The sequence below is a fragment of the Hypomesus nipponensis genome, chromosome 6 (genome assembly GCF_054491055.1).
Source record: "Hypomesus nipponensis isolate SF chromosome 6, ASM5449105v1, whole genome shotgun sequence".
Taxonomy (NCBI): domain Eukaryota; kingdom Metazoa; phylum Chordata; class Actinopteri; order Osmeriformes; family Osmeridae; genus Hypomesus; species Hypomesus nipponensis.
The window spans coordinates 2,273,873-2,300,955 of NC_140366.1; positions in this window are offsets into that span (position 1 = coordinate 2,273,873).

A 27,083-nucleotide genomic window follows, 5' to 3' on the forward strand; every position below is an offset into this window, starting at 1 on the left:
ACACGTGCACACAGGGATCCCCAACCCTCTACCTGCACCTCCCATAAAGCACAGCGCCAACACTACCCCCTGTCCAGGCCAGCAGACAAACATACAGAAAAAATAAGAAAAAAACGTCCGTTCGGTCGGGGTCCCTCCCGACCGAACAAAAAAATATATACACACGGAAACTGTCCAACCTAGAGACTGGAATAGTCAAGCTGTACCACCCGTCCTCGAGTGGCCGAAACTGTTCCTTTGCGGTGGTTTCTCCCCCCCGCCTGAGTGACGTCACTCCTCTGGGTCTCTCCGAGAAGTCCAGGCGGTGGAATCCGTACCGCTTTGAACCTGCCAATGGAATAAACAACAAACGGTGAATCCTCCAGGTTCCGCAACCACCGTCACCCGTTCACAAAGCAATGGGTGTTGGAGTCACCGTTCCTCTTAATAGTATTTGAGAGCGCAGAATAATCTCGCTCGTCCGATGTCTCCGCTCCCCTTCTCTCAGGCTCAAACGAAGTAGACAACGTAGATCCCGTAAAAGCAGTAGCCACTGCGACGGTGGATCCCAACCTGTCGCCTTGACTAGTCGTGTAGTCCTGTGTACGGGCCCTCTTCTCATCTCTCCGCTGTCAGTCTTTTTATACCCAGTCCAATTGGGGCTCCACCAATCTGGGTTGGCCACTCAATCTTGCTAACAGTCTGCAGCCGTGTCCGATTAATTGGTCCTCGCACGGCAATCGCGGAGTGTCTATTAGCAAGCGGATAAAAGAGCAGAGCAGCGGAAAGCCCAAACCCGTGCCGGCATTGTACAGTTTGCTCCATAACACAACCATTCCCCTCCCCATCACAGATTATCCACATGCATAGACCACCCCTTAAAAACAAGACAAAACCCACACGACATAATCCCCCCCTACTAAAATGGTGGTCGTCCCGAGCCACTTTACGGCTGATAACGTTGCGGACGTACCCCAAGATTAGGTCGCTGCGACCGCCTGACCAGAGGCACCGACCCCCCTTGTCCCTCCTCACCTTCCTGCACTGGCCCGGTGGCACAAGGTGCAATGTTCAGACCAGGTATTGGCCTAGGCCCAGGAGGATGTACTCTCAGCACAGGCCATCGGGGTGGCAGGTCTCCCCCTTCTCTGGTTGGTCCAGGAGCATCGCGGGGTGAAGGGGTGGGAGGTCCCTGGAGGCCAGAAGGGCAGGGACGTAGGTTGTTCCGATGGAGAGTGCGAACCGGACCCTCCTTCCCTTCGGGCCGGATACGGTAGACTGGTTGTCCAGGCTGCACTTGAGAAAGAATCACAAACGGGGACGGAAACCACCTGGGCTCAAGCTTTCCCCGGGCTCGGCGTCTGAAGTTCCGTATGAGGACTCGCTCCCCTGGCAGCAATGGGGCAGCCCGAGCCCTCCTATTGTAGCGCGTTTGGTCCCAGGTCTGTCTCTGTTGGGTGCGTGCTTGGACCTGTTGGTAGGCTGTAGTCAGGGCCTGCTGATGGTAAGAGACCCACCCCTCTAGGGTGGCTCGCTCCTGGGGCGGCTGGCCCTCCACACACAAGTCCACGGGGAGCCTGGCGTGTCTGCCAAACACTACGAAATGAGGCGTCAGCCCGGTGGAACTATGAACGGTGTTATTGTACACCTGCACTAATGCAGGCATTTTGGTTGGCCACTGGGACTGTTCGTCGGCATTCAGGGAGCTCAACAAGGACAACAAGGTCTGGTTGAACCTTTCCACCGCCCCGTTTCCCTGTGGGTGGTATGGAGTCGTCCGGCTCTTGACACAGCCATACAGGGCACACAGCTGCTGCATGAGCTCCGACTCAAACGCACCCCCTCGATCGGACAAGATCCGCTCCGGGCAGCCAAATGTCTGGATGAATGCTCCCCACAGGGCCTTCACTGTAGTGTGGGCGGTTTGGTCACGGGTCGGTACGGCTACTACATAGCGAGAGAACAGGTCAGTGATCACAAGGATGTACGGGTAAGTATCCGCTGGCCTCCCTAACGACAAATAGTCCAATCCAACAATTTCAAATGGATATGTACACTGAATGGACTGCAGGGGGGCTCTCACCTCAGGGCCAGCCTTGCTGATGGCACACTCCGCACAATCCTTGGCCCATGCATTGCTGTCGGTGACCATGCCAGGCCAATAGAATCTCCGTCGTAGAAGGCTCAGGGTTCGCTCGCTGCTTGCATGCCCGGAGGCTCGGTGGTACTGGGCCCATAGACCTTGGGCTTTGCCCCCTGGGACTAGGACTTGGTGAACGTCCATCCCGGTACTTGGCTCTTTTGTTTGTCGCACCAGGACTCCATCTCGGATCTCGATCGGGGCCCAGTCGGCGAGCAGTCTCTGGACCGGACGGGTAAGGGTAGAACGTGCTTCCTTGGGTGGCAGGGAATTCAGCCTCTTCCAAGTGTACAGCTGCTGAAGGTCAGGATCGGCTTGTTGGGCATCCCTCCACTGACTAGGTGGAGCGACCGTGGGCACGGCCTCACTGGCGTCTGTTGCACCTAATGGAATGTCGTCGCTGGGAAGCGGTGTTTCTGGGCCAGTCTGAACTGCAGTCACCCTGGCTTCCTCTGGGAGCCGGGAAAGGGCGTCTGCATTCCCGTTCTTGGCCCCTGGCCGGTACTTGACGACATAGTTATAGTTGGCGAGCTGGGCTACCCACCGCTGTTCGGTGGCCCCCAGGTTTGCCGTTGCCAAGTGTACCAGCGGGTTATTGTCCGTGAAAACTTCGATCTCCGCCCCCCAGAGGTAATCCTTGAACTTCTCGGTGATTGCCCACTTGAGCCCAAGTAGCTCCAGCTTAAATGAGCTATAGTTTTGGTCGTTGCGCTCAGCTGGGTGCAGGCTGCGGCTCGCGTAGGCAACCACTCGCTCGTGTCCTTCTTGGACCTGCGACAGCACAGCACCCAACCCGCTCAGGCTTGCATCCACGTACACCCGGAAAGGCAGGCTAAAGTCCGCATAGGCCAGGATTGGGGCTTCCAGCAGTGCAGTCTTCAATCGGTCAAAGGCCAACTGACAGTCCCCTGTCCACTGAACAGCAGCAGACTTGGCTCCGGTCGTGCCTTCGAGCAGGCGATGGAGAGGGGTGGCTATCTTCGAAAGCCCGGGATAAACCTCCGGTAATAGCCTGCGAAACCCAGGAATGACCGCACCTGCTTCACGGTGCTGGGGACTGGCCACTCTTTCACTGCCGCCGTCTTCTCCGGGTCGGTGGCCACTCCACGTCCGCTGACCACATGGCCCAGGTATCGGACCTCCCGCCGGAGGAGGTGGCACTTATGTGGTTGGAGCTTAAGTCCATGCGCTTGAAGGCGCTCGAAGACCTGCTCGAGGTGATCCAGATGGCTGTCAAAACAGGGCGAGAACACCACTACATCATCCAGGTAAACCAGTAGGAAGTCGTTCACCTGGTTGCCAAGGCAACGCTGCATCAGACGCTGAAAGGTGGCCGGGGCATTGCAAAGGCCAAAGGGCATCCTCTCGAACTGGTACAAACCCAAGGGTGTTGTGAACGCGGTCTTCTCTTGATCGCGGGGATCCACTTCGACCTGCCAATACCCGCTCGCCAGGTCCAGGGTGGAATACCATGCTGCCTGCTTCAGGGTTGTAAGGGACTCCTCAATCCGTGGCAGAGGATAGGCGTCTTTGTGCGTTAGTGCGTTCAGTTTGCGGTAATCGACGCAGAAGCGCCATGATCCGTCCTTCTTACGCACCAGCACGACCGGTGCAGCCCAGGGGCTATTGCTCTCCCTTACGACCCCACTCTCCAGCATGCTCTGGAGGAGCGTACGCAGCTCTGAGTACAATTTTGGTGGGATTGGACGATGCCGCTCCCGTACGGGCGGTGCGCTACCTGTTGGTATCTGATGCAATACCACATTGGTCCGCCCGAAGTCCTCCTCATGGGCTGCGAACACCGGTGACCACTTCCGCAGCAAGGCAGTCAACTGGTCCTGTTGTTCCGGGGTCAGACCTTCCCCCTGCAGGGCCAGGACTGGGGGCTCATCCGTGGTCTGGGCCTGGACCGGTCGTACAGCCACTTCTACCACCGTTGGCTCTGGGTTGGTTAACACCATTTCGTTGCGACCCTGCACATCTTCGGACGACACCTGGCTCACAGCAGCCAGCGGACGGCCCAGCGGGAGTTGCACCGGGAAAGGGTTGGGGTTGCAAAGGCGGACCGCCACGTGTCCCTGCCGTAGCCAGCCGAGGGTCCTTGCCACCCGCCACTCCCGGTCGCCATCGTCCAGGTCCTCCACCATCACCAAACAGTCCGAATGACCGCTGCCTTGGGGGACCTTGGTCCACAGCACCACTTCCATCTCTGGGGGGAGCATAATCGGCGGCTGGGGTTCCAGTTTTGCGACCCCCTGGAGATAGGGTCCAGGCCCTGATACCAAAGCCCGCCGGCAGGTAGCGAATGCCTGTGCCCAGGCTTCCCCGGCAGTTGGGTTATTGGTTGTGCGGAATGCTGCCTCTCCAGGATGGGTTCCCTCGAACACCTGTTGCCAACAATCAGAGATAATGTTCATGCCTAGTATTCCACAATCAGAACCCAGGCAGGAATCCTTTACAATCACCACCCCTTTGTCACTCAGCTGGACCCCACCCACCTCAAAGTCCAGAAGGATATATCCTACATAGGGGATCGTCAGGCCATTTGCTGCCCTCAGAGTGAGCCACGGGACTTCACTAGCATCATGCACTTTATCTGCCCCAAAATGCCTCTGGAAAAAGGAATAACTAAATAAAGTGACTTGGGATCCTGTGTCTAGGACACAAGGTATCTTCTTACCTCGCACACTAACCTGTACTTGTGGACAGTCTCCTACCAGCGAGGGCTTTTTTAGAGCAGTGGTGGTCCCAACCCCCTCAGTGGCTCGCCCCACAGTCACCGAGGGTTCTAAAAATCCGAGGGGTTGTACCGCTGTCGCCGGGGACAGAAACGTTGAGTGTGGCCAACTTCTCCGCAATCCCGGCAGATAGGCCGGCCCTGTGCATCCCACCGATAAAGTTGGGGTCCCCCTTGAGTCCCACCGGCACCCCGGGGCCTGGTTGGTGGTGCTGAGGTGGTAGGGAATTGACCCTCTCTGGTGAATGAATCCCCCCGATGTCCCGGGAGATGGAGACTCTTGAAGTCTTCTGCCAGGGCCTTGCCCAACACGGAAAGCTGCTCTTTGAGCTCCTGCTGGAGCTCTAACTTGAAGGCCTCCTTCCACTGCTGCAAGGAAGGGTCGGCCGCTGTGAGGGCCGCTGGCCCGGTTGCAGCCGCAGGCTCGGGGTGGTTCACCCGACAGACCTGCACAGCCCCCTGGCCCCCTTCCCTCTCGAGGGCTTTGGCTTCGGTGCAAGTGGCGGTGAAGGACATATCGGGCCGGCGCCGCAACTGGCGTTGCAGCTCTTGCTGGATGGGGCTTGGTCGAAGACCCATTGCAAACTGGGCTCGGAGCATCTCGTCGTCTCCGTCGGCTGGGCCTGGGTCTACGGCTCGCCACTGGTAATGTAATCCACGGAGACGGAGTGTAAAGGCACCTACCCCTTCGTCAGCCCCCTGTCTGCACTGGAAAAACTGCGCCCTCCTTTGGGCAATAGATGTTGGCCCCCCATACAAGCCCCGCAGGAGGGTAAAGATTCTCTCCGCCGTGTCTTTGCTGGTAGATTCGGCCAGCTGGACTTCCTGCTTAGCTTCACCCTCCAGAGCGCTCAAGACGAAATCTACTTTCTGCTGGCCACTCAAACCCTGCGCCCTAAGAAAGGCTTCCATCTGAGGCTGCCATTCTGCAAATCCAGCTGACCCCCCCATCCCGCTAAATTTGGGTATCCAGGGCCCCCCCATGAACCACGGCATCATCACTGCATTTATGGTGCTGGCCTCTGGTCTAGGCTGTGGCTCGCCTATGTTACCCCCATTGGCCTCCTCCATGTTGTGGGTGTTACTGGGATCCTGCCGACTACGCCAAAAAGGATGTCACCGAAGGGGCGAGCAATCCCACTAGGCAAATGAATCCCAGGACACACCACAACAGAGACAAGGGTTTGTTTTTTTTAGAAAATACACTTTTATTTCAAATTCATAAAACTACCCCTGGAACTGGTCTAATGAAGGGCACAGGCCAATTTTGGGCACCCGGTAGAGCTAGGGTATTTAAACTAGGGTGAAACACCACACGGCAAGGGGGTACACAGCAACAGCACACTACAACGGTTCACCGGTCAATCCCGCACACAAATTCAAAGGAACCATATAGCCACGCAGCAACACAGGTAGCAGCCCACACATCAATGCTCACACGTGCACACAGGGATCCCCAACCCTCTACCTGCACCTCCCATAAAGCACAGCGCCAACACTACCCCCTGTCCAGGCCAGCAGACAAACATACAGAAAAAATAAGAAAAAAACGTCCGTTCGGTCGGGGTCCCTCCCGACCGAACAAAAAAATATATACACACGGAAACTGTCCAACCTAGAGACTGGAATAGTCAAGCTGCACCACCCGTCCTCGAGTGGCCGAAACTGTTCCTTTGCGGTGGTTTCTCCCCCCCGCCTGAGTGACGTCACTCCTCTGGGTCTCTCCGAGAAGTCCAGGCGGTGGAATCCGTACCGCTTTGAACCTGCCAATGGAATAAACAACAAACGGTGAATCCTCCAGGTTCCGCAACCACCGTCACCCGTTCACAAAGCAATGGGTGTTGGAGTCACCGTTCCTCTTAATAGTATTTGAGAGCGCAGAATAATCTCGCTCGTCCGATGTCTCCGCTCCCCTTCTCTCAGGCTCAAACGAAGTAGACAACGTAGATCCCGTAAAAGCAGTAGCCACTGCGACGGTGGATCCCAACCTGTCGCCTTGACTAGTCGTGTAGTCCTGTGTACGGGCCCTCTTCTCATCTCTCCGCTGTCAGTCTTTTTATACCCAGTCCACTTGGGGCTCCACCAATCTGGGTTGGCCACTCAATCTTGCTAACAGTCTGCAGCCGTGTCCGATTAATTGGTCCTCGCACGGCAATCGCGGAGTGTCTATTAGCAAGCGGATAAAAGAGCAGAGCAGCGGAAAGCCCAAACCCGTGCCGGCATTGTACAGTTTGCTCCATAACACAACCATTCCCCTCCCCATCACAGATTATCCACATGCATAGACCACCCCTTAAAAACAAGACAAAACCCACACGACATAATCACTGTCAATATTGAAAAAAAGGTGGATTTTGTACGCATGTATATGAAGAAGCACACTAACCAGTAAGACAGGCAGCATCAGAGTCCACAATATTCAAGCCATAAATGGGTACATAGTAAGTGCTAACACTAAACACTTCCATTGGTGCAAATGTTTTAAGTAGCCTAATTAGATTTGAAACCTTGATGACTCACCTCTATATAGTTCCTTTCACAGAGAATGTGCCGTGTGGCCAATGAACGATAGTTGCATGTTTTCACAACATATGTAGCCTCATCCAACTTAACATCTGACATTCTGAGATTCAGTCCGAGGCGAAATGTACCAGCCTCCTATAAAACCCAAGTCTGGATCAGCTTTAAATTCATTTAGTCAAACAAAATGGCTAGAGGGAAGATTTAAAATGACCTTGCTTCCAGCATAACAGCCAAACAAGGAGAAATAGATTTTAGTGTTGCCCCATGGGTTAGATTTCATGCTGTATCCACACTGTGCAGCCAGTCTGGGTGTAAGCAGTATGACATCAGTGCCATCTGAAAGGATAGCATACAGGGGTGAAGCTCTCAAAACAGAACCACATCATAAAACACAAGATACTTACTGATAGCATCAACTTCAAGAAGATTCCCAACAGCCAGAGACCTATCCAAACTCAGCTGCATGACATTTCCAAGACAGTTGGCCCGCAAATCACTGCCTGAAGATCGTTGGGTTAGATACAAATATAGCCACCATGGTGTATGTGATGTGTGCAGCTTCTTAAAACAGACCCTTACTTGGTTGTGAATTAGTTAAACCTGGCTGTTTCTGTCCAGAAACTGCAACAGCTAGCATCACAATCCATGTTGCGCTAAGAAAGTACAAAATACATGATATATTCTTTGTAGAGAGAGTCAAGGTAGTTTTAAAGTTACTTACTGATATTCAAATGAATGCATCATATCAAATTAGACAGAGCAAGTTGCTTGTAAGAGATAGAGCTCTAGTCAGAAATACCAACACTGCCCCACACAACTTTCACCACACTGATTGCTACAGTGACTCACCAACACTTTATTCTGGCAGCAGTTCAAGTCATACAGGTGACGATCATTAGCAATTAGAAACCCAGATATTGTAGTTAACTATTAGAGGACTGACTAAGGTCACCTCCACAACCTTTTCCCAATTCCTCTTAATCTTTGACGACTACCCAGAAATAATATACAACCCAGAAATATTATCTGAAAGGAGACAACAGGAGAACAGGAATTAAGAAAATGAGAGACCAAGGTAGGCCCAATGTATGGAGGTCCAGTTTTGGCATCGCTGATAGACCAACCATTACAGACTTGAAAAGTACACGTTACCAATGAAATAAGCTGTCTTCAAGATCATTATTATTACCCGTCGCACCCATATTAGTAGCATGCCCTATTACGTTGTAGACTAAGTCTTGAAAGAATGTTAAAAGGAAAGCATACACACATATCCTCCATGCCTGTGTTGTTGTTTAAAGTATGAAAGCACTTTAACACACCTTCAGTATTGGGACAGGAAGCACTATTCATATGTACAATGATCTTTAAGTATATATTTGGAGGACACGAGGAGAATACATTTTTCAACTAATGGGTTGAACCATGTGAAATGCAACCAAATGTTATATTTTGACGCACTGTAAGGGCATCCTTCGTCTAACATACTATAGGATGGTAGTACTGTAACCTTTACCATAATGATGTGTAGACGTGGAATTGAAGGCGCCTACTCGACCAAACAACTACCCCAATCTTATCTGCTTTCGGCCCCGTAATCCAGCTCAGGCTTTGGCCAAGGCTGTTGCTGGAACAACAACTCCCCTGGAGAGCGCTGTGGTGAGACTTTCTGTAGTCTCTTCCCTTCCCCCTCCCACAGACACCTATGGATTGCGTCTCGGTCTTGGGTCATGACCAAGGATGTCTCCATAGCAATATTATCTGCAAACTGAGAATCTGACTGATTGTGGTCTAGGCGAATGTGCTAACCCAGGCACACTCATACACTAACTTTCATCTACTACAGATATGCTGTCACACCCCTTCCCCCAGTCTGCCTTCACCTGCTTGTTCCCCCGGTGTAGCTGGCGGGTCTGTGACCAGCGCCTACCATGGCTGCAGGTCCAGATGCTGCTTGTCTACCCCACCCCCCTTCCCCGTTACAAGTCATGTGGTTCTGTAATGTTGTACAATGTATGTGCTGAGGTGTTTTTTGCCTGTTCCCACACTGTACTCCTCTAGGAGCATAGTCTGGGGGTTGCCTTTTTTCTCCTCTCTCTCCTCATATTATGCTGAAATGTAACCTTGTCTTCCCATCCTGTCTACTCCCTAATCATGTTTGTGTATTAGAAACTGCAAGTGGCAGCTCGGATCTAAGACGGATTTGAGAGACCGCAGATAGAGTGCAGCTAGTTAGATCAACACTTGTATTATTGTTTTTGTCTTACCCTTTGAGACATTACAGTAGCACTCAAAACTAGGCTTGGTCTACATCACTGGATTACAGCAGACCTACACAAGCTTTTCGAGTTTGCCCATGCAAGAGGATCTATAACTATGAATTGATTTGAGCATAGCAATTTGTCAAAAACGTATTTATGTTCATTTAAAAAAGCATTTGTTACAGTTTAAATTGCAGCATAGTATATTACAGTCACAGTAGCAATTCGTTATCCATTATTGTAGCATTCATGTTACTCAGAAAAAGTAAAACAATTTAAACATTCTACAATTATGGACCCATTGAAATGTGTTGGATCAGAGGTACTAATTGGGTAGATTTATTTTCAAAATGTTTACAATCTTAATATCCTCTATCAATCTTGTGCTGTCGGTCCAATAAAGTTTGTTTTAAGATTGTTTTGGCACCTTCAAAATTACTAGTACTCTCTTGAAGTCATGTTCAGTTTTTTGGGAAAAAAACTGTCAGACAAAGCTAAATCATATTAAATAAAAAAATGAATGTTGCAATCAAAACTATAATAGTAAAAATAATTGTAGGGGCCCTTCCATGGAAAAACCTAATTGACAAATATAGCTGCAAGCAGCAATGTGGTGGCCAAGCAGTCAAATGACCCATAAAACACTTTAGAAATCCTCAGAACAGGGTTCCGAGTGCATGCAGCAAGTTTGGTGTGAATCCATCAAAGATTTGCTGAGATACGACCCAACTTCTTGTTGGCTTGCTTAATGGCACATTTTGACTGCCTGTACCGGGTAAACGGTTCTGAAAATCAAAAAATCATGTGAAGCCCTTTGTGAGGCTTGGTCTGAAGATACTCTCTGCCAAATTTGGTGAAGATTGGACAACATGTGTAGGAGGAGTAAAGAAAAAACGTTTTTCAATTAATTCAAAATGGCGGCCGGATCAATTCGGCTATTATCACAACTTATCATGTATCACATACGGGATGTCCCAACATATCATGAGACAAAGGAATCACTTCATAAAAGCAAACAAATCAACAGTTATTGGCCAAAACACATTTTTGCTTCCTGCGGCCACGCCCAGTTATCACATGACACCAAATTAATTGGACAGCCTCAGAAGAGGGTTCAGAGTCATCATATTAAGTTTGGTGTTGATTTCTCAAAGATTAGCTGAGATATGACCCAACTTCCTGTTTGGTTGCTTTCTTGCCGATTTTGATTGGCTGTACCGGACAAACGGTTTTGAAAATCAAATATCCTTTGATAACTTCTGTGAGGGTTGGTCTGATGATAATGTGTGCCAATTCTGGGGAAGATTTGACAAAAATAGAAGTAGTTGAAGCGAAAAAACGTGTTTCCTTAAAATTCAAAATGGTGGAAAATCTATATAACCGGAAATTGACGTCATAGGGTGTGTTGAACACGTCTTGATCCAGGGAAGCTAATGGTACCTCATTTTTGAAAATCGGTCATACGGTTCAAAAGTTACGTGTGTAAACACAAGTCCAACTTTGACCAGTTGGTGGCGCTATAGTGCTCCAATGAGAGACATGAAACTTGGTGAATATAAAGAGGGGACTATGCTTAATAAGTGTGCCAAATTTCACAACTTTTTACCATACGGTTCTAGGGGCTGCCATAGACTCCAATGACAGAAGAAGTGTAATAATAATACATATAGCTGCAAGCAGCAATGTGGTGGCCAAGCAGTCAAATGACCCATAAAACACTTAAGAAATCCTTAGAACAGGGTTCCGAGGGCATGCAGCAAGTTTGGTGTGAATCCATCAAAGATTTGCTGAGATACGACCCAACTTCCTGTTTGCTGGCTTAATTGCACATTTTGACTCCCTGTACCGGGCAAACCGTTCAGAAAATCAAAAAATCATGTGAAACTCTTTGTGAGGCTTGGTCTGAAGATACTCTCTGCCAAATTTGGTGAAGATTGGACTACATGTGTAGGAGGAGTAAAGAAAAAACGTTTTTCAATGAATTCAAAATGGCGGCCGGATCAAGAAGTGTAATAATAATAACTAGAGAGCATACAATTTCTGGGGAAATTGTGAGGGTGTGCTTGTGGCTGCCCCAGCTTTCCATACACTCCTGGTGTTTACATATTTCAAAAAGCATTTAAGTGTATGACTACAGTTCTGACCATTGTGTTCCCTTGATAATAAGTTTGTAAAAATGACTCACACCATCACTCAGATGGAGGAGAGGTGATACTGGTTGGTTGGAAGAGAAGGAGGCCAAATGTAGCTCATGAAGATGCAGCGCTAGATAACTTATTAAATTGTAATCAGATATAAACAACTTGTTGGTTGCCCTATTATGTCCTATTATCCTCCTATCATCGCCCTATTATGTAATTTGAACGCCCTGAACGGCATCATTTGAGTAATGAGGGCAAGCGTAGGCTTATTGATTACTTAAAAAACGTTAAGTTTCATTATGCATCATAGAGGAGCCTAGTTAGAGAAGGATTTAGCAGTTTAATATTAGAAGCCTATTTTATTAATAATTTTCAGAGTAACCTCAAACCTTTCTTTTGTTTCTTTGACCTTACATTTTCTTTGAGGGCTTAGTGGTCTCGGTTTAACATCATTATTTATAGCGACATAATTACCGGACACTGTTAGCTCGCAATGTAGACAAAGAATGCCCCTGCAACAAAGTTGTAACTTGGTAACAAGTAGCCAGCTAGAAACCGAGCAGAAGTTTGTAGCCATATAAAGGCCTATAAATATAGGCTACTTGATTTGGCTGCAAGATTCGCTGATTTTGAGTGTCCAAGATATGATGGATTCTGATCTGGATCAACAGTCTAGCCATGTAGCTAAGGCTTGTGCGGGAAGAGTACATTTTTTTTTTACGGCAAGTCTGGAAGATCAATTTAGGCTAGTGCTACTTGCCCCGATGCACTGGACAAGTTATTAGAACTCAAGCAAAATAAAATGCAATGTTAGGCCTACTTCACGTTATGTGCCACTTGTTACGTCTATCGATTTTATTTGAGCGAATTCTGCATCAGTAAAACCACCAACCCAAGATCTCTACAGACCAGCTAATTTCCTGCTCAACACTTCAACGGGGGCTTATTACTTGAAAGATGAATTAGGCTATTTACGGTCGTCTCAGTTACACCATGAGGGGTGGGAAATACTGTGATTTGCTTAAGAAGGCAAATGGCTAGTAAAACATAACATTTCATAATAATTTCAATAAATCAAGCAGCGCAGCAAGACCCAGTAAAATGTATATCCTACAGCTAAGCAAGGCTGAAGCAGGCTGACATTAATTATTTTCATGAACAGACAAAGTTTTGACATTGACAAAGTTTAGGCTGTGGCAATGAAGTTCAGGTTAGTAGTCAGATACTTTCACCTATTGAAAAACTTTTGAGTAAGGGGAAAGCCAAACATGTTCCGTCGCCGTTTGACTTTCTAAACATCTCTAAAGAGATGTTTTTGTTAGCTACTCATTAGTGTCTCGGGTAGGCTACAGCGTTGCAGTGAGCCGCCACACTGATTTGAAACCACAGGTAATGGTCATTTCACCAACAAATCGTTTATTAATGTCAAAATAAATCCTACAACAAAAACGTATTTGTGAGGAATGTTTATTTTAACGATTGAAAACAGATGCATCATGACCACTGTAGTATGTGTTGCCCAAGCAACAGAGGCTAATGTCATGATGCTAATGCTTCAGTGAAATAGTAGACTACCGTTTCCGAAAGTAGATGTGGGCCTACTTACTTAATAATATCAGCTAATATTGTACATTACATTTCACAATTATGTTTCACACCACAAAGTAAAATGATTAAATATCACCCTGGCCTCTTTGCTTGTGGCGTTTCTGCAGCTGCCTTGCAGATTAGTATCCCCCAAGTTAACAGATGGGAAACTAATGTTCTGCTAGAGATAGTCACGCGAGTTTTCGTGACGTTGGTGACGTTAGTGGCGTCAGTGACTGTGGCTAGCAAGTTAGCCACCGTTAGCTTCACTTTTTGCCACAAAAACGTAATTTCTACTTAAACCGTGCAATGGAACATAAATCCCAATACAACCAACGCAATCGCTACCGAGACGAACCTTTTGACATCGCCGTTGTCTATGTAGTCCAAATATTGAGGCATCCTTAGGGGGGCGAAAAGAAACAATAAATAATAAATAATATATATGTGAGATAACAATGGTTTGTGCTCGCCGAAGGCAAGCACACCCCAATAAGAAAAGGTAGAATCACTTATGTGGCTTCGCCGCTTCGCGGCTTGGCCACCAATAATAATTATGATTCTGCCATCAAGTCTGTTTTAGAAGACATCGACAGCGCATTAATTTTGAAAGAGGAACAGAGAAACGCAATCAAGGCATTTGTCGATGGAAAATATGTTCTTGCCGTCCTTCCTACGGGATTTGGTCAAAGTTAACATACTACGTTGCTCTGATTGGTTGTAGATCTATCCAATTGAGCGAAGAGTTGTTTTCCAGGTTTGTTTGAAACATGCCCCATAGTCACAGCCCAACGGAGAGTTCTCAGACTCATATTCTGACTAGAATTATGAGTATGACAACGTCAGGCTAACATTTTGTAGGAGGAGTGAACAAAAACGTTTTATCAATTCATTCAAAATGGCAGCATCAATTCGGCTGGTATCACAAGTTACATGTGTCAGACACGGGATCGACCCCCTAGAGGTTAGAGGACACATATCTACAAAGCACAATAAATCTGACTCTTCTTGAGTATAGATCCCCTGAGAATGAAACATGATCATTACCATTATACTGTTAGACAGCTACTGTGGCATACCAGGCTTCACTAAACAGATAAACCAGTGTCATGACATGCCTGAGGCTGGGTTCGAACCTATGACCTTGCACTTCAGAGGAACCCATCTTATCCCAGTGAGCTATTCTCACTGCAGGGATATGCTGTGTTCAGTTACTGTATAAAAAAAGTAAGCAGTTTCTCCTGTGGGAAGCGTTGTCAGATTTGACCCAAGTATAAAAAGCTGTAATTCAGTCCTATTTTGACATGTCAAGGTGATTGTGGTCTGAAAATGATTTGATTACATCTCCATGAAAATAGGAGCAACGGCGAACGAGGAGTTTGTTTTTATGAAAATTCCAAATGGATGACGCCCAAAATGGCAGACACGGGACAGTGTGATATATTTTGACTTAGTATGCCACGTAGAATCAGAAGAGACCAATCTTGTGATTTATGACAAATCTGTTCAGAAGTTATGATGCAAGAAATCCGATGCACTGGCTAGATGTAGCATCACTATATCGACAAAGCACAATATATCTGACTCTGAGTATAAATCCCCTGAGAATGAACCATTATCGTGACCATTATGATTATACTGCTCGACAGCTACTGTCGCATACCTGGCATCACTAAACAGATAAACCAGTATCATGACATGCTTAAGACTTTGGCTGGATTCGAACCTACGACCTTGCACTTCAAAGGAGCCGTCTTATCCCAGTGAGCCATTTTCAGCGCTGGGAATTGCTGTGTACAGTTAATGTATACAAAAAGTAAGCTGTTTCTCCTGTGGCACGCGTGGTCAGATGTGGCCCAAATTGTTGCCCCAACAGCTGTAATTTAGTCCTATTTTGACATGTCAAGGTGATTGTGGTCTGAAGATAGTCTGTGCCAAATCTGGTGAATATTGGATACATTGTGTAGGAGTAGGGAAAAAAGTTTCATTCATTCATTCAAAATGGCGGCCTCATCAATTCGTCTGGTATCATGCGTTAACATGCGCAAGACACGGGATCTCCTAAGATATCACGAGACATAGGAATCACTTAAATACGACAAACAAATCAACAGTTATTGGTCAAAACACAGTTTTGCTTATTGTAGCGCCCCCTAGAGCTCAAATGACCCTACCTTTTACGGACCTCTTAATAACAGGGTCATGAATCCATACACCAAGTTTGGAGTCAATGCATCAAAGATTCACTAAGATATGACCTCACTTCCCTTTTTCCGGATCAGTTGCTGAATTTGATTGGCTGTAAATAACAAACGGTTGCGAAAATCAAAGCTCCAGGGGATAACTTTTGTGAGGCTTGGTCTGAAGATCATCTGTGGCAATTTTGAAGAAGATTCGTCAAGAATTGTAGGAGGAGTAGCGAAAAAACGCTTTTCGTTAACATTCAAAATGGCGGAGAATCTATATGACTGGGTATGACGTCATAGAGTGCCTTGAACTTGTCTTGATCCAGGGAATCCAATGATACCTCATTTTGGAAAATGCGGCATATGGTTCAAAGGTAACGTGTGTAAACACACCTTCAATTTTGACCCATTGGTGGCGCTAGAGGGTTGAAATGGGAGACATGAAACTTGGTGAAAGTGATGAGGGGACAGGTCCCAAAGAGTGTGCCAAATTTCACAACTTCTGAGCATGTGGTTCTAGGGGCTGCCATAGACTCCCATGGCAGATGTATAATAATAATAAATATAACTGCAAGCAGTAATGGCGGATTCCTCCAAACACTGCGAACCATTGAAAAATGTTTATTTTTGACAAATTGTAACTGTATAGAAAAATGTATGCTGCAGAATTACCAATGGCATACCAAATCTGAAATGCAATACCATCAAGATCCACAAGGGCCTTTATTTCAAGCCAGTAAGTGAAGGAAGGGGGCTTGGTGAGCTTATCCATTCCAGAAAGCCTTGTATCTTTATGCATTAAGGCGTGGCCTGTAGCGCCACCTATGGGTAATGGTGGACCATTTGTGGTGTGGTAGTTACTCTTGGCCTATACTATTAATGTTTCAGGATTTTAAAAACTTTTTACCATTGCATATAAAATCGGAAATGCAATACCAACAGGATCCACATGGGCTTTGGGTAAAGTGTGGTAGTTACTCTTGGCCTGTACTGTCAATGTGTCAGGATTTGGAGACCTTTTTACTATTGCATACAAAGTAGGAAATGCAATGACACCAAGGTCCTCAAGGGCCTATGCTGATATTCAAGGAATGAGTGGGGGCTTGGTCAGCCCACACAGTCCTGATATGTTGCGTGTGTGTCTTGCCAAGCCCGCGCGTGTCAAGGGAAGAATGAGTGTCTGAGAATTTGGAGCATGCGCGGGGAGGAGCAGGGGACACATTTCATTGTAAATTTCCCTAGAAATTAGCCAAGCATGCATGTTTCAAAGATTCACCAAAAATCGACCTTTCATCTTAGAGTCAACTTTTTCTCAGATTTGTGTACTAAACATTCTCAAGAGTCTTCATATGAACTTGTTTGACTGGCTTACGTGTAAAGCATTGCGAACCATTGAAAAATGTATATTCTTGACAAATTGTAACTGTATAGAAAAATCAATGCTGCAGAATTTCCAATGGGATACCAAATCTGAAATGCAATAACATCAAGATCCACAAGGGCCTTTATTTCAAGCCAAGAAGTGAAGCGCTTTAATCTTCACAAGAAGTGAAGTGCTTTGTGCTTTAGGGCGTGGCCTGTAGCGACACCTATTGGTAATGGTGGGCCATTTGTGGTGTGGTAGTTACTCTTGGCCTATACTATCAATGTTTCAGGATGTTTTTAACTTTTTACCATTGCATACAAAATCGGAAAAATATACCAACAATATCCACATGGGCTTTTGTTAAAGTGTTGTTGTTACTATTGGCCTTTACTATCAATGTTTCAGGATTTGGAGAACTTTTTACCATGGCAAACAAAATCTGAAATGCAATACCATCAAGATCCACAAGGCCTTTGCAAAAGACCAAGGAATGAGTGGGGGCTTGGTAAGCCCACACTCTCCTGAAATGTTGCGTGTGCGTCTTGCCAAGCCCGCGCGTGTGTCAAGGGAAGACCTATGGGTAATAGTGGGCCATTTGTGGTGTGGTAGTTACTCTTGGTCTATACTATCAATGTTTCAGGATTTTTATAACTTTTTACCATTGTATACAAAATCGGAAAAGCAATACCAACAAGATCCACATGGGCTTTTTGTTAAACTGTTTCTTTGCCTATACTATCTATGTTTCAGGATTTTGAGACCTTTTTACCATTGCATACAAAATCGGAAATGCAATACCATCAAGATCCACATGGGCCTTTTTTCAAGCCAATACGTGAAGGGAGGGGGCTTGGTGAACCTATCCATTCCAGAAAGCCTTGTATCTTTGTGCTTTTGGGCGTGGCCTATAGCACCACCTATGGGTAATGGTGGGCCATTTGAGGTGTGGTATTTACTCTTGGTCTATACTATCAATGTTTCAGGATTTGAGACCTTTTTACCATTGCATACAAAATCGGAAATGCAATACCATCAAGAGCCACATGGGCCTTTGCTAAAGACCAAGGAATGAGTGGGGGCTTGGTCAGCCCACACTCTCCTGAAATGTTGCGTGTGCGTCTTGGCCGCGCGTGTGTCAAGGGAAGGCTGAGTGTGTGTGAGATTTTGGAGCACGCGCGGGGAGGAGCAGGGGAGACATTCATTGGAAATTTGCCTAGAAATTAGCCAAGCAAGCATGTTTCAAATATTCACCAAAAATCGACCTTTCATCTTACAGTCAACTTTTTCACAGATTTGTGTTATGAACATTCTCAAGAGTCTTCATATGAACTTGTGATTGAATCAGAGTATCAGTTTTTGACTGGCTGATGTGCAAAGCATTATTTTAGCGTTAGCGATAAGTTCAATTTGCTTTATATCAATCATTTTTAGAGATATGAATTTGCCTTTGCACATGGTAATATGTTGTAGTGTCTTCCTCCGATCTACCAAGTTTAGTGTTGATATCTCAAAGATTTGCTGAGACATGACTTCACATCCTGTTTGGCGGCTTTTCTGATGAATTTGATTGGCTGTACCGGACAGACGGTTATGAGGATCAAAATTCCTTTGATAACTTTTGTGAGGCTTGGTTTGAAGATCATCTCTGGTGATTTTGAAGAATATATGACAAAAATTGTAGGAGGAGTAGGCTTTCAAAGGTTTTTGATAAAACCGGAAATGGCGGGAAATCTATATAACCGGAAATTAACGCCATGGTGTGCGTTGAACTCGGCTTGATCCAGGGAATCCAATGGTACCTCATTTTTGAAAATTAGTCATACGGTTCAAAAGTTGCGTGTGTAAACACAAGTCCAACTTTGACCCATTGGTGGCGCTAGAGTGGTCTAATGGGAGACATGAAACTTGGTGTAGGTATAGAAGAAACTGTCCTTAATGAGTGTGCCAAATTTCACAAAAAGTTGTCGATGGGGTCTAGGGGCTGCCATTGACTCCCATGGTACAAGAATTACAAATAATAAAACCACCAATAACAATAGGTTTCCTCCTTACGGAGGAATCCTAATAACTGCAAGCAGTAATGGCGGATTCCTCCAAACACTGCGAACCATTGAAAAATGTTTATTTTTGACAAATTGTAACTGTATAGAAAAATGTATGCTGCAGAATTACCAATGGCATACCAAATCTGAAATGCAATACCATCAAGATCCACAAGGGCCTTTATTTCAAGCCAGTAAGTGAAGGAAGGGGGCTTGGTGAGCTTATCCATTCCAGAAAGCCTTGTATCTTTATGCATTAAGGCGTGGCCTGTAGCGCCACCTATGGGTAATGGTGGGACATTTGTGGTGTGGTAGTTACTCTTGGCCTATACTATTAATGTTTCAGGATTTTAAAAACTTTTTACCATTGCATATAAAATCGGAAATGCAATACCAACAGGATCCACATGGGCTTTGGGTAAAGTGTGGTAGTTACTCTTGGCCTGTACTGTCAATGTGTCAGGATTTGGAGACCTTTTTACTATTGCATACAAAGTAGGAAATGCAATGACACCAAGGTCCTCAAGGGCCTATGCTGATATTCAAGGAATGAGTGGGGGCTTGGTCAGCCCACACAGTCCTGATATGTTGCGTGTGTGTCTTGCCAAGCCCGCGCGTGTCAAGGGAAGAATGAGTGTCTGAGAATTTGGAGCATGCGCGGGGAGGAGCAGGGGACACATTTCATTGTAAATTTCCCTAGAAATTAGCCAAGCATGCATGTTTCAAAGATTCACCAAAAATCGACCTTTCATCTTAGAGTCAACTTTTTCTCAGATTTGTGTACTAAACATTCTCAAGAGTCTTCATATGAACTTGTTTGACTGGCTTACGTGTAAAGCATTGCGAACCATTGAAAAATGTATATTCTTGACAAATTGTAACTGTATAGAAAAATCAATGCTGCAGAATTTCCAATGGGATACCAAATCTGAAATGCAATAACATCAACATCCACAAGGGCCTTTATTTCAAGCCAAGAAGTGAAGCGCTTTAATCTTCACAAGAAGTGAAGTGCTTTGTGCTTTAGGGCGTGGCCTGTAGCGACACCTATTGGTAATGGTGGGCCATTTGTGGTGTGGTAGTTACTCTTGGCCTATACTATCAATGTTTCAGGATGTTTTTAACTTTTTACCATTGCATACAAAATCGGAAATGCAATACCAACAAGATCCACATGGGCTTTTGTTAAAGTGTTGTTGTTACTCTTGGCCTTTACTATCAATGTTTCAGGATTTGGAGAACTTTTTACCATGGCAAACAAAATCTGAAATGCAATACCATCAAGATCCACATGGCCTTTGCAAAAGACCAAGGAACACTCTCCTGAAATGTTGCGTGTGCGTCTTGCCAAGCCCGCGCGTGTGTCAAGGGAAGACCTATGGGTAATAGTGGGCCATTTGTGGTGTGGTAGTTACTCTTGGTCTATACTATCAATGTTTCAGGATTTTTATAACTTTTTACCATTGTATACAAAATCGGAAAAGCAATACCAACAAGATCCACATGGGCTTTTTGTTAAAGTGTTTCTTTGCCTATACTATCTATGTTTCAGGATTTTGAGACCTTTTTACCATTGCATACAAAATCGGAAATGCAATACCATCAAGAGCCACATGGGCCTTTTTTTCAAGCCAATAAGTGAAGGGAGGGGGCTTGGTGAGCCTATCCATTCCAGAAAGCCTTGTATATTTGTGCTTTTTGGCGTGGCCTGTAGCGCCACCTATGGGTAATGGTGGGCCATTTGTGGTGTGGTAGTTACTCTTGGTCTATACTATCAATGTTTCAGGATTTTTATAACTTTTTACCATTGCATACAAAATCGGAAATGCAATACCAACAAGATCCACATGGGCTTTTGTTAAAGTGTTTCTCGGCCTACACTATCAATGTTTCAGGATTTGAGACCTTTTTACCATTGCATACAAAATCGGAAATGCAATACCATCAAGAGCCACATGGGCCTTTGCTAAAGACCAAGGAATGAGTGGGGGCTTGGTCAGCCCACACTCTCCTGAAATGTTGCGTGTGCGTCTTGGCCGCGCGTGTGTCAAGGGAAGGCTGAGTGTGTGTGAGATTTTGGAGCACGCGCGGGGAGGAGCAGGGGAGACATTCATTGGAAATTTGCCTAGAAATTAGCCAAGCAAGCATGTTTCAAATATTCACCAAAAATCGACCTTTCATCTTACAGTCAACTTTTTCACAGATTTGTGTTATGAACATTCTCAAGAGTCTTCATATGAACTTGTGATTGAATCAGAGTATCAGTTTTTGACTGGCTGATGTGCAAAGCATTATTTTAGCGTTAGCGATAAGTTCAATTTGATTTATATCAATCATTTTTAGAGATATGAATTTGCCTTTGCACATGGTAATATGTTGTAGTGTCTTCCTCCGATCTACCAAGTTTAGTGTTGATATCTCAAAGATTTGCTGAGACATGACTTCACATCCTGTTTGGCGGCTTTTCTGATGAATTTGATTGGCTGTACCGGACAGACGGTTATGAGGATCAAAATTCCTTTGATAACTTTTGTGAGGCTTGGTTTGAAGATCATCTCTGGTGATTTTGAAGAATATATGACAAAAATTGTAGGAGGAGTAGGCTTTCAAAGGTTTTTGATAAAACCGGAAATGGCGGGAAATCTATATAACCGGAAATTAACGCCATGGTGTGCGTTGAACTCGGCTTGATCCAGGGAATCCAATGGTACCTCATTTTTGAAAATGAGTCATACGGTTCAAAAGTTGCGTGTGTAAACACAAGTCCAACTTTGACCCATTGGTGGCGCTAGAGTGGTCTAATGGGAGACATGAAACTTGGTGTAGGTATAGAAGAAACTGTCCTTAATGAGTGTGCCAAATTTCACAAAAAGTTGTCGATGGGGTCTAGGGGCTGCCATTGACTCCCATGGTACAAGAATTACAAATAATAAAACCACCAATAACAATAGGTTTCCTCCTTACGGAGGAATCCTAATAATAAATATAACTGCAAGCAGTAATGGCGGATTCCTCCAAACACTGCGAACCATTGAAAAATGTTTATTTTTGACAAATTGTAACTGTATAGAAAAATGTATGCTGCAGAATTACCAATGGCATACCAAATCTGAAATGCAATACCATCAAGATCCACAAGGGCCTTTATTTCAAGCCAGTAAGTGAAGGAAGGGGGCTTGGTGAGCTTATCCATTCCAGAAAGCCTTGTATCTTTATGCATTAAGGCGTGGCCTGTAGCGCCACCTATGGGTAATGGTGGACCATTTGTGGTGTGGTAGTTACTCTTGGCCTATACTATTAATGTTTCAGGATTTTAAAAACTTTTTACCATTGCATATAAAATCGGAAATGCAATACCAACAGGATCCACATGGGCTTTGGGTAAAGTGTGGTAGTTACTCTTGGCCTGTACTGTCAATGTGTCAGGATTTGGAGACCTTTTTACTATTGCATACAAAGTAGGAAATGCAATGACACCAAGGTCCTCAAGGGCCTATGCTGATATTCAAGGAATGAGTGGGGGCTTGGTCAGCCCACACAGTCCTGATATGTTGCGTGTGTGTCTTGCCAAGCCCGCGCGTGTCAAGGGAAGAATGAGTGTCTGAGAATTTGGAGCATGCGCGGGGAGGAGCAGGGGACACATTTCATTGTAAATTTCCCTAGAAATTAGCCAAGCATGCATGTTTCAAAGATTCACCAAAAATCGACCTTTCATCTTAGAGTCAACTTTTTCTCAGATTTGTGTACTAAACATTCTCAAGAGTCTTCATATGAACTTGTTTGACTGGCTTACGTGTAAAGCATTGCGAACCATTGAAAAATGTATATTCTTGACAAATTGTAACTGTATAGAAAAATCAATGCTGCAGAATTTCCAATGGGATACCAAATCTGAAATGCAATAACATCAACATCCACAAGGGCCTTTATTTCAAGCCAAGAAGTGAAGCGCTTTAATCTTCACAAGAAGTGAAGTGCTTTGTGCTTTAGGGCGTGGCCTGTAGCGACACCTATTGGTAATGGTGGGCCATTTGTGGTGTGGTAGTTACTCTTGGCCTATACTATCAATGTTTCAGGATGTTTTTAACTTTTTACCATTGCATACAAAATCGGAAATGCAATACCAACAAGATCCACATGGGCTTTTGTTAAAGTGTTGTTGTTACTCTTGGCCTTTACTATCAATGTTTCAGGATTTGGATAACTTTTTACCATGGCAAACAAAATCTGAAATGCAATACCATCAAGATCCACATGGCCTTTGCAAAAGACCAAGGAACACTCTCCTGAAATGTTGCGTGTGCGTCTTGCCAAGCCCGCGCGTGTGTCAAGGGAAGACCTATGGGTAATAGTGGGCCATTTGTGGTGTGGTAGTTACTCTTGGTCTATACTATCAATGTTTCAGGATTTTTATAACTTTTTACCATTGTATACAAAATCGGAAAAGCAATACCAACAAGATCCACATGGGCTTTTTGTTAAAGTGTTTCTTTGCCTATACTATCTATGTTTCAGGATTTTGAGACCTTTTTACCATTGCATACAAAATCGGAAATGCAATACCATCAAGAGCCACATGGGCCTTTTTTTCAAGCCAATAAGTGAAGGGAGGGGGCTTGGTGAGCCTATCCATTCCAGAAAGCCTTGTATATTTGTGCGTTTTGGCGTGGCCTGTAGCGCCACCTATGGGTAATGGTGGGCCATTTGTGGTGTGGTAGTTACTCTTGGTCTATACTATCAATGTTTCAGGATTTTTATAACTTTTTACCATTGCATACAAAATCGGAAATGCAATACCAACAAGATCCACATGGGCTTTTGTTAAAGTGTTTCTCGGCCTACACTATCAATGTTTCAGGATTTGAGACCTTTTTACCATTGCATACAAAATCGGAAATGCAATACCATCAAGAGCCACATGGGCCTTTGCTAAAGACCAAGGAATGAGTGGGGGCTTGGTCAGCCCACACTCTCCTGAAATGTTGCGTGTGCGTCTTGGCCGCGCGTGTGTCAAGGGAAGGCTGAGTGTGTGTGAGATTTTGGAGCACGCGCGGGGAGGAGCAAGGGAGACATTCATTGGAAATTTGCCTAGAAATTAGCCAAGCAAGCATGTTTCAAATATTCACCAAAAATCGACCTTTCATCTTACAGTCAACTTTTTCACAGATTTGTGTTATGAACATTCTCAAGAGTTTTCATATGAACTTGTGATTGAATCAGAGTATCAGTTTTTGAATGGCTGATGTGTAAAGCATAATTTTAGCGTTAGCGATAAGTTCAATTTGCTTAATATCAATCATTTTTTGAGATATGAATTTGCCTTTGCACATGGTAACATGTTGTAGTGTCGTCCTCCGATCTACCAAGTTTAGTGTTGATATCTCAAAGATTTGCTGAGACATGACTTCACATCCTGTTTTGCGGCTTTTCTGATGAATTTGATTGGCTGTACCGGACAGACGGTTATGAGGATCAAAATTCCTTTGATAACTTTTGTGAGGCTTGGTCTGAAGATCATCTCTGGTGATTTTGAAGAAGATATGACAAAAATTGTAGGAGGAGTAGGCTTTCAAAGGTTTTTGATAAAACAGGAAATGGCGGGAAATCTATATAACCGGAAATTAACGCCATGGTGTGCGTTGAACTCGGCTTGATCCAGGGAATCCAATGGTACCTCATTTTTGAAAATGAGTCATACGGTTCAAAAGTTGCGTGTGTAAACACAAGTCCAACTTTGACCCATTGGTGGCGCTAGAGTGGTCTAATGGGAGACATGAAACTTGGTGTAGGTATAGAAGAAACTGTCCTTAATGAGTGTGCCAAATTTCACAAAAAGTTGTCGATGGGGTCTAGGGGCTGCCATTGACTCCCATGGTACAAGAATTACAAATAATAAAACCCCAATAACAATAGGTTTCCTCCTTACGGAGGAATCCTAATAATTATAAGAAAAGGTAGAAACCCTTATGTGGCTTCGCCGCTTCGCTGCTTGGCCCCTAATAATAATAATAATACTAACAATAACAATAGGTGCCTCGCAGCTTCGCTGCTTGGCCCCTAATAAGAAAAGGTAGAATCACTTAAGTGGCTTTGCCGCTTCGCGGCTTGGCCACCAAATATGCATAAACGTGTTTTGGCTAATAACTATTTAAGTGTTTACCTTAATAAAGTAATTTCTTTGTCTGTTGATGTCTTATGAGTTATCAAGCTTGACCATCAATAATATTTCATAACAACCGAATTGACGCGGCCGCCATTTTGGATTTAATGGAAAAGTGTAAAAGCCTTTTACACGCCCCAAATTGTGTCCGATGTTTACAAAATTTGGCACAGATGATTTTCAGACCAAGCTTCACAAAGGTGTAATATGGATTTTCCATTTTCAAAACCGTTTGTTCGGTAGAGCCGATCAAAGGCGGCAGCGAAGCCGCAAAAGACACGTAAGACCGTAACTCAGCAACCATTTGTGGGATTGTCACCAAACTTGGGTTCCATCGTTCCCACGAGGGGCAGAGGAGGCCTGTGGTGTTATACCAGTAAAAAACAGTTTGAACACTCAGTACTTTGGTTCAAAAGTTACGTGTGTAAACACAAGTCCAACTTTGACAAGTTGGTGGCGCTAGAGTGCTCCAATGAGAGACATGAAACTCGGTGAATATAAAGAGGGGACTGTGCTTAATAAGTGTGCCAAATTTCACAACTTTTTACCATACGGTTCTAGGGGCTGCCATAGACTCCAATGACAGAAGAAGTGTAATAATAATAATAAGAAAAGGTAGAATTTCTTATGTGGCTTCGCCGCTTCGCGGCTTGGCCACCAAATATAGCTGCAAGCAGCAATGTGGTGGCCAGGCTGTCAAATGACCCATAAAACACTTTAGAAATCCTCAGAACAGGGTTCCGAGTGCATGCAGCAAGTTTGGTGTGAATCCATCAAAGATTTGCCGAGATACGACCCAACTTCCTGTTGGCTGGATTAATGGCAAATTTTGACTGCCTGTACCGGGCAAACGGTTCTGAAAATCAAAAAATCGTGTGAAGCCCTTTGTGAAGCTTGGTCTGAAGATACTGTCTGCCAAATTTGGTGAAGATTGGACAACATGTGTAGGAGGAGTAAAGAAAAAACGTTTTCAATTAATTCAAAATGGCGGCCGGATCAATTCGGCTATTATCACAACTTATCATGTATCACATACGGGATGTCCCAACATATCATGAGACAAAGGAATTCCTTCATAAAAGCAAACAAATCAACAGTTATTGGCCAAAACACATTTTTGCTTCCTGCGGCCACGCCCAGTGATCACATGACACCAAATTAATTGGACAGCCTCAGAAGAGGGTTCCGAGTCATCATATTAAGTTTGGTGTTGATTTCTCAAAGATTAGCTGAGAAATGACCCAACTTCCTGTTTGGTTGCTTTGTTACCGATTTTGATTGGCTGTACCGGACAAACGGTTTTGAAAATCGAATATCCTTTGATAACTTCTGTGAAGGTTGGTCTGATGATAATGTGTGCCAATTCTGGGGAAGATTTGAAAAAAATAGAAGTAGTTGAAGCGAAAAAACGTGTTTCCTTAAAATTCAAAATGGTGGAAAATCTATATAACCGGAAAATGACGTCATAGGGTGTGTTGAACTCGTCTTGATCCAGGGAATCCAATGGTACCTCATTTTTGAAAATCGGTCATACGGTTCAAAAGTTACGTGTGTAAACACAAGTCCAACTTTGACCAGTTGGTGGCGCTATAGTGCTCCAATGAGAGACATGAAACTTGGTGAATATAAAGAGGGGACTGTGTTTAAGAAGTGTGCCAAATTTCACAACTTTTTACCATACGGTTCTAGGGGCTGCCATAGACTCCAATGACAGAAGAAGTGTAATAATAAATATAGCTGCAAGCAGCAATGGAGGGGCCAAGCAGTCCAGAGCAGGACATGGCCTCCATAGCACTTGCGCAACAATTAAGTCACAACAACCTGTTGCACTCATGCAACACACCAAGTTTGGTTGAAATATCTGTTTGCGTTCCAAAGTACTGAGTGTTTAAAGTTTTTTTTTTTCTGGTATAACACCACAGGCCTCCTCTGCTCCTCTTGGGAACGATGGAACCCAAGTT